Below are 12,417 nucleotides of genomic sequence, written 5' to 3'. Positions count from 1 at the left end.
CAGAAGACAAAAGAAGAGAGGAAACTAAAAATTGGGGCAAACTATTCCTGCCCTTGAGAATGTGTTGCCTTGATAGCCAAGTAAGGAGAGCAGTCAAGGTTGCATGAAGAGGAGATAGAAACCAAGAAACTCGACTTCCTGGAATGATTGACGCTCATTAAAGAAAGTAATAGAAAAATATGCCCTCTGAATGACTGGGTGACTAGGCAACGGCATGGCCAGAGCTCCTTAGCCTAGGCTGTGGGTGTAAAAAAATTCTTTCTTCTTTGAGATTTCATAAACAAAGGCTTATACTCGCTGTCTGTGTCCTATCACTTAGCCTTGAAGCTACGGTCCCTCCCAAATGCTAATGAAAGAAATATCAGAAGGCTAACAATCCAATGTTCCTTCTTCCCCCTTCCAGTACAGAGTAGCAAAAATAATTTCGCATCTTAAATGTAGTTCTGATAAAGTGGTGAATTAAGAACACTCACTGAAACGTCTCTGTGATTCTCCTTTCTGCTATGGAGATTTGTATAAAAATGAATAACTCTGCTCTATTTCATAACACATTCTTGGAAGTGTTATTTCTACACACGAGCCTTCAATGACATTGAGACTTTGGAGATTGGTGCTGTGTTTTGTGAAATATAACCTCAGTGGACTTTTATGTGTTTTACCCAAGTAATTCTATTTGTACTGACAAATATTCTGAGGTTTCACTATTAGCCCAGAAGTACATTAGGCTTTTGTTTTGTTAGCATTTCTGTGTAAAGATATAATACATCTGTGATTCTGTTGAATTCTTTAGTTAAATGATGATTTCAGACTCTTCATCTTATTTAAATCAACACAAGACAACACCAAAAAGAATACGATGATTTTTAAGATAATCAAATGAAATTCTAGAAAGAAAAAACAAAACAAAACATAGTCACTGAAATGAAAAGCTTAACGGATGCCCTAAATAGCAGATTAAAAACAGCTGAATAGAGATTAAGTAAACTCGAGTATAGATTTGAGGAAAAGGTTTAATACACCACACAGAGAAAGCAAGATGTGGGAAACAGAAAACAGAAATTCAATAATACAGAAGCTAAAATCAGAAGATACAACATACGTGTAACAGGAAGAAAGACTGAAAATCGCCAAAACTAACGAAGGCCATAAAACTCAGATTTAGGTATCAAAATAAACCCTAAAAAGTATAAAAATAAAACATACATTTAGACATATCATAGTAAAAATGAGAGTACCATGAAAAAAACAGAGAGTACTGATAAATGACTGACAGAAAAACAAAGCTGCCAATCTAGAATTATCATTTAACCTAACTTTCATTTTAAAAACTGAGAAAATTTTCTCAATAACTGACTCTGATAATGGCAGAACAAATAATTTGGACTGAACCCTCCACTGAAGAGCAATGAGAATCTCTGGACAAAATATTTATTTAAACAAGTGTCTTATAAGCAAAACTTGCTAACAGATAGTGAAATGCTCTCAGGCCAGATTCCAGGGCAGGATGGAAGTCCTGAAAAGGAAGCCCACTGTTTGGACAATCTTCACATTGGGGGCATTTCCTCATTGCGGATATATAACATCTGAGTAAGGCTTTGCTGCCCATTTGACAATCTGGTGGCACTTAGCCCAGAGCATGCAGAGACGGAAAGGGTAGCCTTGATGAAACCCTTCTACTTTGATTCTAGAATACTAAGGCCCAGAGTTGTTAGGAGAGACCTAGAGATACCAGGAGTCTAGCAGTAGCAAATACACACATTCTTTGGGAGAAGATAACATCATTGTAGTTCTCTGATTGTTTCTAGAAACAAATTTTTCAATCGAATGCTTCATGCCAAAGAGCGAGCAGAGCCAGAAGAGGGGAAGACGACATGAAGAAAAGCCATAAAGAACAAAGGACAAGATGTATTTCTCAGTGCAGAGGCTTAAGATATTGGGATTATCAGACATAGACTTCAAAAGATCTGGATTTAAAAGACAAAATTGAAAATTTCATGAGACCTGGAAACTAAAAAAAAAAAATGATAATAAAGGAAGATGTCTTGAACTAAAAATGGCCATTATCAAAAGCTGCCTGGGTGAATTATTTAATAAAAATTGGATGCAGATTGGGGCACCTGGGTGGCTCAGTCGGTTAAACGTCTGACTCTTGATTTTGGCTCAAGGCATGGTCTCGTGGTTCATGAGATTGAGCCCTGCATCGGGCTCTGCCCTGAAAGCATGGAGCTTGCTTGAGATTCTCTGTCTCTGCCCCTCCTCTGCTCGTGTTCTACCCTCCTCTCTCTCAAAATAAATGAATAAACATTTAAAAATATTGGATATAGATAAAGGAAGAATTAGTAAATCCATTTGGATAGAAGAAATTTTCCATAAATGAAGCCTGGACAGACAAAATAAGGAAAAATGGAGAAGAGAAGGTACATGAATAAAGGATACAGTGATATGATCTATAAAATGTGGCTGGAGTCCCAGGAGAAGGGAGAAGTTTCAATGGAATCCCAATTGAAATCCCAGAAGCCTTTTAGGGAGATTGACAGACTGATTGTAAGATTTATAAAGAAATAAATAGGATCAAAAAAAACACAAACAACTTTGCAAAAGAACAATGTTGGAGGGACAACACTGCCCGATTTTAAGACTCATGATAAAGTGATAGTTATTACAACAGTGTGGTACTGGTCTAAAGACAGAGAAAGAGATTAACGGAATGCAATAGAGAATCCATAAATAAGCCTACATATAGGTGGACAGTTGATTTTCTACAGAGGTACAAAGGTAACCTCATGGAAAAGAAATAGTTTTTTCAATAAATGGTGCAGGAACAATTGCCTAATTCATATGCAGTTGTTGATACTATTTTCCTTTTTTTAAAAAAAAATCATTATTTTATCTGCAAGCATGTCCCATTTTAATCAAAATATTTTTGTACCTTTTTTCTCTTCTATTGGTCAGTCTTGCAAAGGATTCCATCTTATTATTTTGTCCAAAATGTCAACCCTTTGGCTTTGTTAATTTTCTCTATTTTGTCTCTCTTTTTTTTCCCCATTTAATTAATACCTGTCTTTACTTTTATTATCTCCTTCTTTCTACTTCCTTTAGGTACATACTGCTATGGATTTCTTAGCTATTTAAAATGAATATTCAATTTGAAAAATTCTTCTTTAACTTAAGTTTTCAGGAACAAAAATTTCCTTTGAAGTGTTTCCCTTTTTTGCTGGGCCTCGCAGATTTTAATACATGGCAATTTTATTATTGTACATTTCTAGATATACTGATATTTTCATTCCAGTGTAAGTCATCAAATGTAAATCCAATTTAGCTTTATCTCCTGCATGCAGGGATTTTTTAATATTAGCAAAATCCATAAATGTAACTGACAACATACAGAATTTAAAAAGAAAAAAGAAACATGAAAAGTTAAGGTGATATGAAAGAAAATAAGTTTACAACATTCAACACATTCATAATAAAACAGAAGCTGTGACTAAAGTAAAAATAAAACAGAACCTTCTTTAAACTAACAGTGGGTTTTTACATATAAACAAACAAAACCCATTATAAAAATCTATCCAAATGAGAAAACACTAGCAAATGCTAGAGAATATAGATCCACAGAGTCCTTTTTCCATTGAAGGCGGAAGCCTAAATTGATAGAGACGCTTTGGCGTTATATCCCAAAGTGTAACACTCATGTTCCTTAAGAACCAGAAAATTTGATTTCAGATATATACAGTCAAGAGAAATATACACAAAAATATTTTTTATAGAAGCACTATTCACAATAGCAATCCCCAAAAACCCATTATCAAAAGACTGGATGAATAAACTATTATCAGAAAGGTATAATATCCAGCAGTCAAAATAAAGAACCTCCAGTGATATTCAATAATATGGATGACTCTTATTGGTATAATATTTAAGGAAAACATAAGTTCATTTTTATAAAGTTAGAAATAACTTTGTGGAGCACCTAGAAACACAATGGAAGTCAGTCAAGAGAATAATGAATACAGGTTTCATAATTCTCCCATTTGGGTGAGAATGAGGGGACAGAGCAATCAGATGAAGGACCACAAGTATACGTGTAGGTTATCTTCCCAGTATTTTGTTTTGCATAATGGCTTGTTGGTACTTATTGTTATTATACATAACTAATTATAGAACCTTCCTCCCACCCACCCCCACCCTCAAAAAAAGAGGCCTCTGAAGTTCTAAAAATCCTTTCAGGGTCACTGCAAAAAAACAGAAGGCACACCTGGCTGGAGTTTTGAAGATGATTTAATGAAGGGACTCTTTACAGAACGTGGGCAGTCCATGAAGGGTACTGAAGACCTCAGAACCCGAAGATATAGACGTGGAAATGGTGTTCTCAGAGCCCAGTAAATAAGGGAGTTGTAGAAGCCAACGCTCCACAGGGAGGGACACTCAGCAGGGCCTCGGTCTTGGGAGGAAGATGCCGCCCTGCCAGAACATGCCAGAACGTGCCAGAATGTGCCAGAAAGCACCAGAGTGTCGCTCAGACAAAAAAGAAGCAAGGGAGGAAGCACTCGGGCTTTCCTCTCCTCCTACACGTCATTCTCCGGTCAGCACCTCCTCCCCCACCCCCACCCCCACCCCTCATTTCTACTGGTTAAACTAAATCAGAAACCAGGGAGCAAGAGAGGTAAGATTTGAGGCAGTGATGAAATGGAAGTGGAGTGGAAAAAAGTAAGATTGCCATGCACACAAACATGTAAATAAACATCTATCAGCAATCACATGGATATGGGGAGGGATGTAAATAAAGTGTTTCAAGTATTTGGATGAACCGAAGAAAAAAGTAAAAGCACCAATTAATTTTAGACTCTGATAAGTGACAAAATACTCTTAGTATCTCAAAGATCCATTAAAATAACAATAAAGACAATATGTAATCCCTAAGCTGATAGAGGGAATGAGGAATTAATTTTTAAATTAATTAAAATGAATGTACACTAAATGTAAAATTAACATTAGTTTGGTTTAATTTAAAAAAAATTTCAATGTTTATTTATTTTTGAGAGAGAGACAGAGTGCAAGCAGGTGAGATGCAGAAAGAGAAGGAGAGACAGAGAATCCGAAGCAGGCTCCAGGCTCCAGGCTCCGAGCTGTCAGCACAGAGCCTGACGCGGGGCTCGAACTCCAGAACTGTGAGATCATGACCTGAGCCAAAGTCCGACACTCAACCCACTGAGCCACCCTGGCGCCCCTAATTTTAAGACTTACATCTTAAGTTAATTTAAACTACTTTTTAGAAAAAAGGTAAGAAAAGAGAGAAAAAGAACATAGAGTAAGTAAGACCAAAGTATTTCATAAGATGGTAGAATTTTTAAACATAAATTTGTCTGTATATTGTATATCAATAAAGGAAATGATCCAATTAAAAAAGAATGTTTATAAAATTGCATAGGTAAATAAAACCCAACTATGGGCCATTTGAAGAACCATATGCAAGACATAAAGATACAGACTTTTTTTTTTTTTGCTTTATTTATTTATTTATTTATTTATTTATTTTTAATTTTGTTTAAATCCAAGTTAGTTAACATGCAGTGTCATAATGGTTTCAGGAGTAGGATCCAGCAATTCATCACCCACACACAAAACCCACTGCTCTTCCCAACAAGTGCCCTCCGCAAAGCCCATCACCCACTCACCCCATCCCCCCACCCCACACCCCTCCAGCAACCCTCAGTTTGTTCTCTGTGTTTACAAGTCTCGTATGGCTTGCCTCCCTCTCTGTTTGTATCTTATTTTTCCTTCTCTTCCCCTAGGTTCCTCTGTTTTGTTTCTTAAAGTCCACATATGCATGAAATCATATGGTACTTGTCTTTCTCTGACTTATTTTGCTTAGCATGATACACTCCAGTTCCATCCACGTTGTTGCAAATGGCAAGATTTCATTCTTTTTGATTGCCGAGTAATACTCCATTGCATATATAAACCACATCTTCTTTATCCATTTGTCAGTCGATGGACACTTGGGCTCTTGCCATAATTTGGCTGCTGTTGGTAATGCTGCTATGAACACTGGGAATATGCAGAGATTAAGTAAGGAGATGGAAGACGACATATTATGCAAACCCTAACTGAAGGAAAAGCTACTATAGGGATAATCTCTCCAAGGAAACTCTAGGGCAAAATCATAAAGAGGAGCAGAGAGAGCTTATAATGATAAAAAAGTTCAATTTCCTAGGAAGACGTAGAGATGCTAACTTTATAAGCAGATTAAAATATAGCCCTACTAATGTGAACTGCAATGATTGAGGGGTTGTTTATTGCCAGCCAACAGAGAAACGAAGAAATGCACTTCCAAATAAATCATGAGTCAGGGAAGAAATCACAATGGAAATTTGAAAGTATCTTTAATTGAGCAAAAATGAAAATACTATATTCAACTTGTAGATGTCACTAAAGACACTCATAGAGGGAAATATAGAACTTTAGAGGGAAGAAGGATGAAAATAAAATGATGTAAGTATCGAGAAGTTAGAAAAAAGGGACACCTGGGTGGCTCAGTCAGTTAAACGTCTGACTTCCGTTCAGGTCAAGGTCTCACAATTCATGAGTTCGAGCCCCACATGGGGCTCTGTGCCTATAACTCAGAGCCTGGAGCCTGCTTCAGATTCTGGGTCTCCCTCTCTCTCTGCCCCTCCCCTGCTCATGCTCTCTCTCTCAAAAATAAAACATTAAACATTAAAAAAAGAAGAAGTTAGAAAAGGGACAAATGTCGAGAGAAGAGAATGAAAGAAAGTGAGGTTATGAACAGAAATTAGTCAAACAAGTGAACATACAGTAGAGAAAACCAACAGAGCCAAAAGTTCTTTGAAATACTACCAACATTGACAATCTCCTGACAAGAAGACAAGAATGTGAGCCTCTATGAGACTCTCAAAGAAGAAAACTATAGCAGAAGAAAGGGCTAAGGTAAAAGAATGAGCAATGGCCAAAGAAATTTTTATATAATTAAGTAAAGTAAAATAGGAATTGATTGAACAGGGCAATAATTATATAATTATGATTCCTTTGGGGCAGTGGAACAAAAATTTGTAGCAGGCATATAACATGTAGAATAGGAATAGAGAATCAAGAGATAAAATTTTCAGAGTCCTTAAATTTTGTGTGAGATGGTGATTAAATGTATACATATGCTTCTAAGTGTGTTAAAATTTTTAGGTTAACCAATAAAAATAGATGCCTGAAGTTTGGTGGTACCGTTTTTGCATGATCAGAAACAGGAAATTCAAGAAAGAGATTCGATTTTGGGAAATGATACCAGGTTCAGTTAGGGTTCTTAAAATATAAACGAAAGGACTAGGTTAAGTTAATTGAGCACAACATCCTGTTTATAACAGAGATAGGTCGGGTCTATGTCAGAGCGCAGCGGTTCTCAAACCTAAGCTTGACTCAGAATCACCTGAAGGGCTCATTAAAGTACAGACTGCTGGGCTCTATGTCCAAAGATTCTGATTCAGTAGGTCTGAGATGAGGTCTGAGACTTTGCATTTTGTAGAAGTCTTCCGTGAGAAGTGGATGTTGCTGCAACTTTGGACCTTGACAAAGTGGAGCCAGAACTGCGTCAGTGGTTCTGACAGCTGACTACGCTTCAGAACTACCACAGGACCTTTGCATGCATACTGATATCTGGGCTCAAACCACTCCCAGGGAATCGGAATCTCTGCCTTGTTTTGTTTTGCCTTGTTTTATGTTGTTTTGAATTCCCTGGGTGATTTCAGTGGGCCAGCAGGCTAACACCACTCCTTGAGTCTTCTCCTTTAGGAAGTTAAAATCTAGGTTTTAATTTTTTAAACTAAAAGAAGAAACGTTTCAAATGTTTCTCGTTTTCTTGTTATACACTGCATGGGTTCACATGAAACAAATATGTAGGCTCTTGAGTTTGGAAACCCAGGTATATGACTATGTGACATGCAGCTCAGGTGCCCAACAGGCAGCTGACAAGTAAAGCCAGGAAAGTTCAGGAAAAAAGAAAAAAAGAATACATGGCATTGTAAGTTAGGCTATTGGTGATATCTTAATGTAGGGCGAGAGAAAAGGGGATAAAGATGGGACGATATACAAGGTGGGCTTTGAGGTACTGATATTGCTCTGTTCCCTGACTTAATGGTGATTTTGTTTTGTTCATTTTATGAGTATTTATTGAAACGTACGCTTATGATTTTTACAGTTTTCTATATATGTATGGTATGTTTGACTTTAAATGTTTTTTTTAAAGTGTTGAAAAAGCTGGGGCGCTTAGGTGGCTCAGTTGGTTAAGCGTCTGGCTCTTGATTTCGGCTCAGGTCATGATCTCATGGTTTGTGAGTTCAAGCCCCTCATTCGGCTTTACCTTGACAGTGTGGAGCCTTGCTTGGGATTCTGTCTCTCTCTCCCTCTCTCTGCCCCTCCCCAGCTCACGGGCATGCATGTGCATGTGTGTGCATGCTCTCTCTCTCTCTCTGTGTGTCTCAAAATAAATAAACTTTTCTAATATATGTTGAAAAAGTAAAAAAGCAAAACCACAGCATTGACACTTACGTTTGTATTCACCCAGTTTAAGGCACAGTTTCCTCTGCTTACCAATAGTCACATCTCTGCTCCAAAACCTGATCATTCACATGAGCCCTAGTGTTTCAATTGCATGATTGAATTAAATGTAATTTAAATTGGAGATTTATCTGGAGGAAAAGGAGTGTTGCATTTATGAAAACTATGTGTAAAACTGAGTGTTATACAAACACCTAACCTTGTCAAGTTGTTCAGCATGTTCCTGTGTAATCTACGCACAAGACCATGGTAAAACAACATGGGAAATGTCATAAAAATCTCAAAGTAGTCTATATTCACATTGCCTCAAAAAAGCCGTTAGTGTCTTTAATTTCTCTCTCCACTTGGAGGAAACAAGTGCCCTGTGAAGGCCATGCAAGATTATTTCAAACTCTGGTAGCTGACCCAGTTCTAAGAAATGTCTTTGGCCCGTAAAATTTAGCAAACACCTATATAAGCTAAACTCAGGATCTGAGGGAGGCTTTAGCCTACTGTTTGTTTCGGTGACTTTACTAGTTGATCAGTGTCCTGATTGTGTCAGATAAGAGGGGCATCTGCCAAAACAAAGAGAGAACAATGGAAGGGTGTGTGAAGGGCAGGAGAAATCAGAGGTGAGGAGATATTGCTAATTGGAGAAGACTGGCGGAGGAACAGAAGTTAGCCCTCAAATACGTTCGCTCCTGTACTCAAATGCTGCCTTCCACCTCCATTTTTAACACCAGCACGCCAACCAAGCACAGATCCTGTCGCCACATACAAGACCCACTTTTTCCAAATTATTAAAGCCCCAGTAGGCATAAGAACAATGTGGTGTCTGCAGAAATTGCAGCGATCCAAAGCAGAGGGATATATCCATTTCTGGATTAACCAACCGGCAGACTCATCCAGCCATGCTTAGGGCAGCACTGAGGAGCCAGGGAGGGAGATGTCACCCAGCATAAAAATTTAGCTCCGACAAATCGACCCTGGATTTTGAGAGCAGAAAATGTAAAAAGAAGCTATTTTTTATTTGACCAAATAGTTATGTTTGTTTCACAAATTTGAGTGGTTTCTATTTTAACTACTCCATGTGGGTGGGAGAAGGTAAGGTTCCATTATCTTTCCAGCGACTAAGTCCTGAATGGAGCTCTGGAGGGATTCCTTATAAAATAAGGCAGTAGTTTCAACAGTAGCTGGAGTCATAGTTTGTATGTTTCTTGGTATAATGACAGCTTTCACAAAGGACTGGAAGAAGTTATGAGAGTCAAGAAAAGAATAAATTATGTTTCTCTTTCTGCCCCATCCCTCTGCCCCATCTGTGCGTGTGTATGTGTGTGTGTGTGTGTGTGTGTGTGTGTGTGTAATTTAGCTTGTCCATACGAAGGTAAGGAAGATTAAACATCTTTTGTTTATTACTCCCAACTTCAAGTCCCATACATATAAAAATGCAACAGGGGTGCCTGGATGGCTCAGTCGGTTGAGCGTTCAACTTCGACTCAGGTCATGATCTCACAGTTCCTGAGTTCGAGCCCCACATCGGGCTCTGTGCTGACAGCCTGGAAGCTGTTTCGGATTCTGTCAACCTCTCTCTGTCCCTCCCCTGCTTGCGCTCTGTCTGTCTGTCTCAGAAATAAATGTTTAAAAAAGCAATAAAAATAAAATAAAAATGCACACCCCTGAGTCCAGTCTTAAAGTGGGTCTCCCCTGTGCTCTCACCAAAGCCGTGTGCGGTGTGTGAAGGAGGGAAGTGGTCTGATAAAGCCTTCCATCCGTGCAACCATTCCCAGGAATACACTATTCCACAAGGCAAGCTCTCGGGACAGGCCGATGCTTCCTTCAAAAGTAGAGATCGCGGGCCCTGTGGTTTCTGGGCAGAAAAACAAAATTTGCCCTTCAAGTAAGATTGAAGTTGGAGAGTTCCTGATACTACAATCACGGTGCTTCACCCATGAAAAGATACTTGGTAAATATTTGTTGGAATCAAATGGGCAGGTGTGGTAACCTGTTTCCAAAGCTGTTCTTTTTACCTACCTTCAGTAATGTCTGCTGTGAAGGGAAATCTTCTTATGTAATTATTCAGTGAAATAAAATCAAGGACGAGCATGCAGCTAGTGAGCTGACACGACAAGTGTGTTGGACAGCAAGTGAACCAGTGTTTGCATCCACAGACCGCTGCAAAGCTGGAAACAGAAAGACAGCAGCAAAACACAGCTGTTTGGGCATGGCCGGAGCACCGCTCTGCAAGTTATGTAATAGCTGTTGTATAATTGTGCATTTAACTCAAAACACATTTTTAAAAGACAAAACAATTAGATTTTCCAAAAAGAGAGCAAGAGAAAGAGGCAGGGACAGAGACAAAGAGAAAAATAGTGAAATAACACAGACGTTTCTATCTGGCCTTCAAGCACGTGGTGCAACAGGCATGGTCCTTGGAGATGGTGGTTTCAGAAATTGAGGGCTGGCCCATGAGCCCGATCTGGCCTGCCTCCTGTTTTTGTAAATAAAATTTTATTGGAAAACACCTATACCCATTAATGTATCTATTGTCTATAGTTTCTTGTATGTAGAATCGAGTAAGTTACAACAGAAACCATCTGGGCCAGAGAAGCAGAAAACATTTTCTGTCTCTTTAAGAGAAAATGTTTGCTGACTCTATCTTAGATGAGTAAAAGGGCTAATAACTGTAAGTGTGCGTGAGGGTGACTATTCACTTAGGGAGCCCAACTGGGAAATGAAATTCTGGTTTTGCACTTGTTGGATCTGTGATCTTAAGCAAGCTACTTGCTCTCTCCTTATCTGCAAAATGGGGAACCAAGCAAGAATGGAAAGAGAAAGTAAGGCTCCTGTGCCTGATTTGGAGCAACTGTTTAATAAGCCTACATTTCCCTACCTAAATCCCATATTTGGGAGAGCTGGCAATTTTTCCCGGAAAAAGAAATTGTCATTCTCAACTCTCAATAATCAGAATTAAGAGTATCCGTGATTTTCCATCGTGTTCCTATTGTAACTTTTGCTTGAGCTTCAATACAATAAAGTCTTGTGTTTAAAATGGGACGAGTGCGGTTAATTTTTTTTTTTAATGTTCCCAGACTGAAACATTCATTCTAAGAAATTGAACGACTTAGGGTCCTGTTTAAGTCCACTTTTTGTACAACTGCCTGTATCAATCACTGATAAATACAGCCAACTTCCAAAACCAAGGGTTACTTTCATTTTAGATGGTTTTAACAGACGCTCTTGCCATCTTGCTATACGGGTGACTGTGTGTGACAGTGTACTCGGAGATCTGTAAAATTCCTGCTGACCTTTCTGTTCTCCTATATAACAAAGATAACTCGGAGCTTCTGCAATCACAGTAGGTCTGCTTACCCGGCACCAAGAATACACGCGATTGGTAGGATCTTTTAAACCTGACTCGAGGTAGGGTCTGTATGGAGGGACTTTCTTCCCACTCTGCTTTTCTGGCTCATGGACTGATTGGCTGCCAGCATTGTCCTGAGGACACCTGGCCAGGGACCTCCCCTCACCAGCTTCTTCTGAGAACAAGTGCCCTCTGAGACTCTTTTCCAATCCTCAAATTCTCTGATTCCAAGTCTGTCAGAGAACGGAAAGTTTCACAGTAGCATAAAAAAGCATGAAAAGCCAAAAAAATAATAACTGGCCTTAGTGGCCAGAGCAGCTGCACCGCATATCCTTATCACAGGTTTCGGCTTTGTCAATTAATTCGTCTGCAAATAGTGCCCTGTCTCCAGATGTAGTTTCAATGCTGGAGCACTGGTTTCTTAAGGATTTAAGTTTAAAGTCAAGGGCTTCCTGCCCTAGGTGTTACAAATAAGTAGTGTCGTTTTCTTTTTGCTCCGAGTTTGTTCATCCAAT

Source organism: Panthera uncia, chromosome D4 (assembly GCF_023721935.1).
Source record: "Panthera uncia isolate 11264 chromosome D4, Puncia_PCG_1.0, whole genome shotgun sequence".
NCBI classification, from domain to species: Eukaryota; Metazoa; Chordata; class Mammalia; order Carnivora; family Felidae; genus Panthera; species Panthera uncia.
This window is presented reverse-complemented; position numbering follows the sequence as displayed.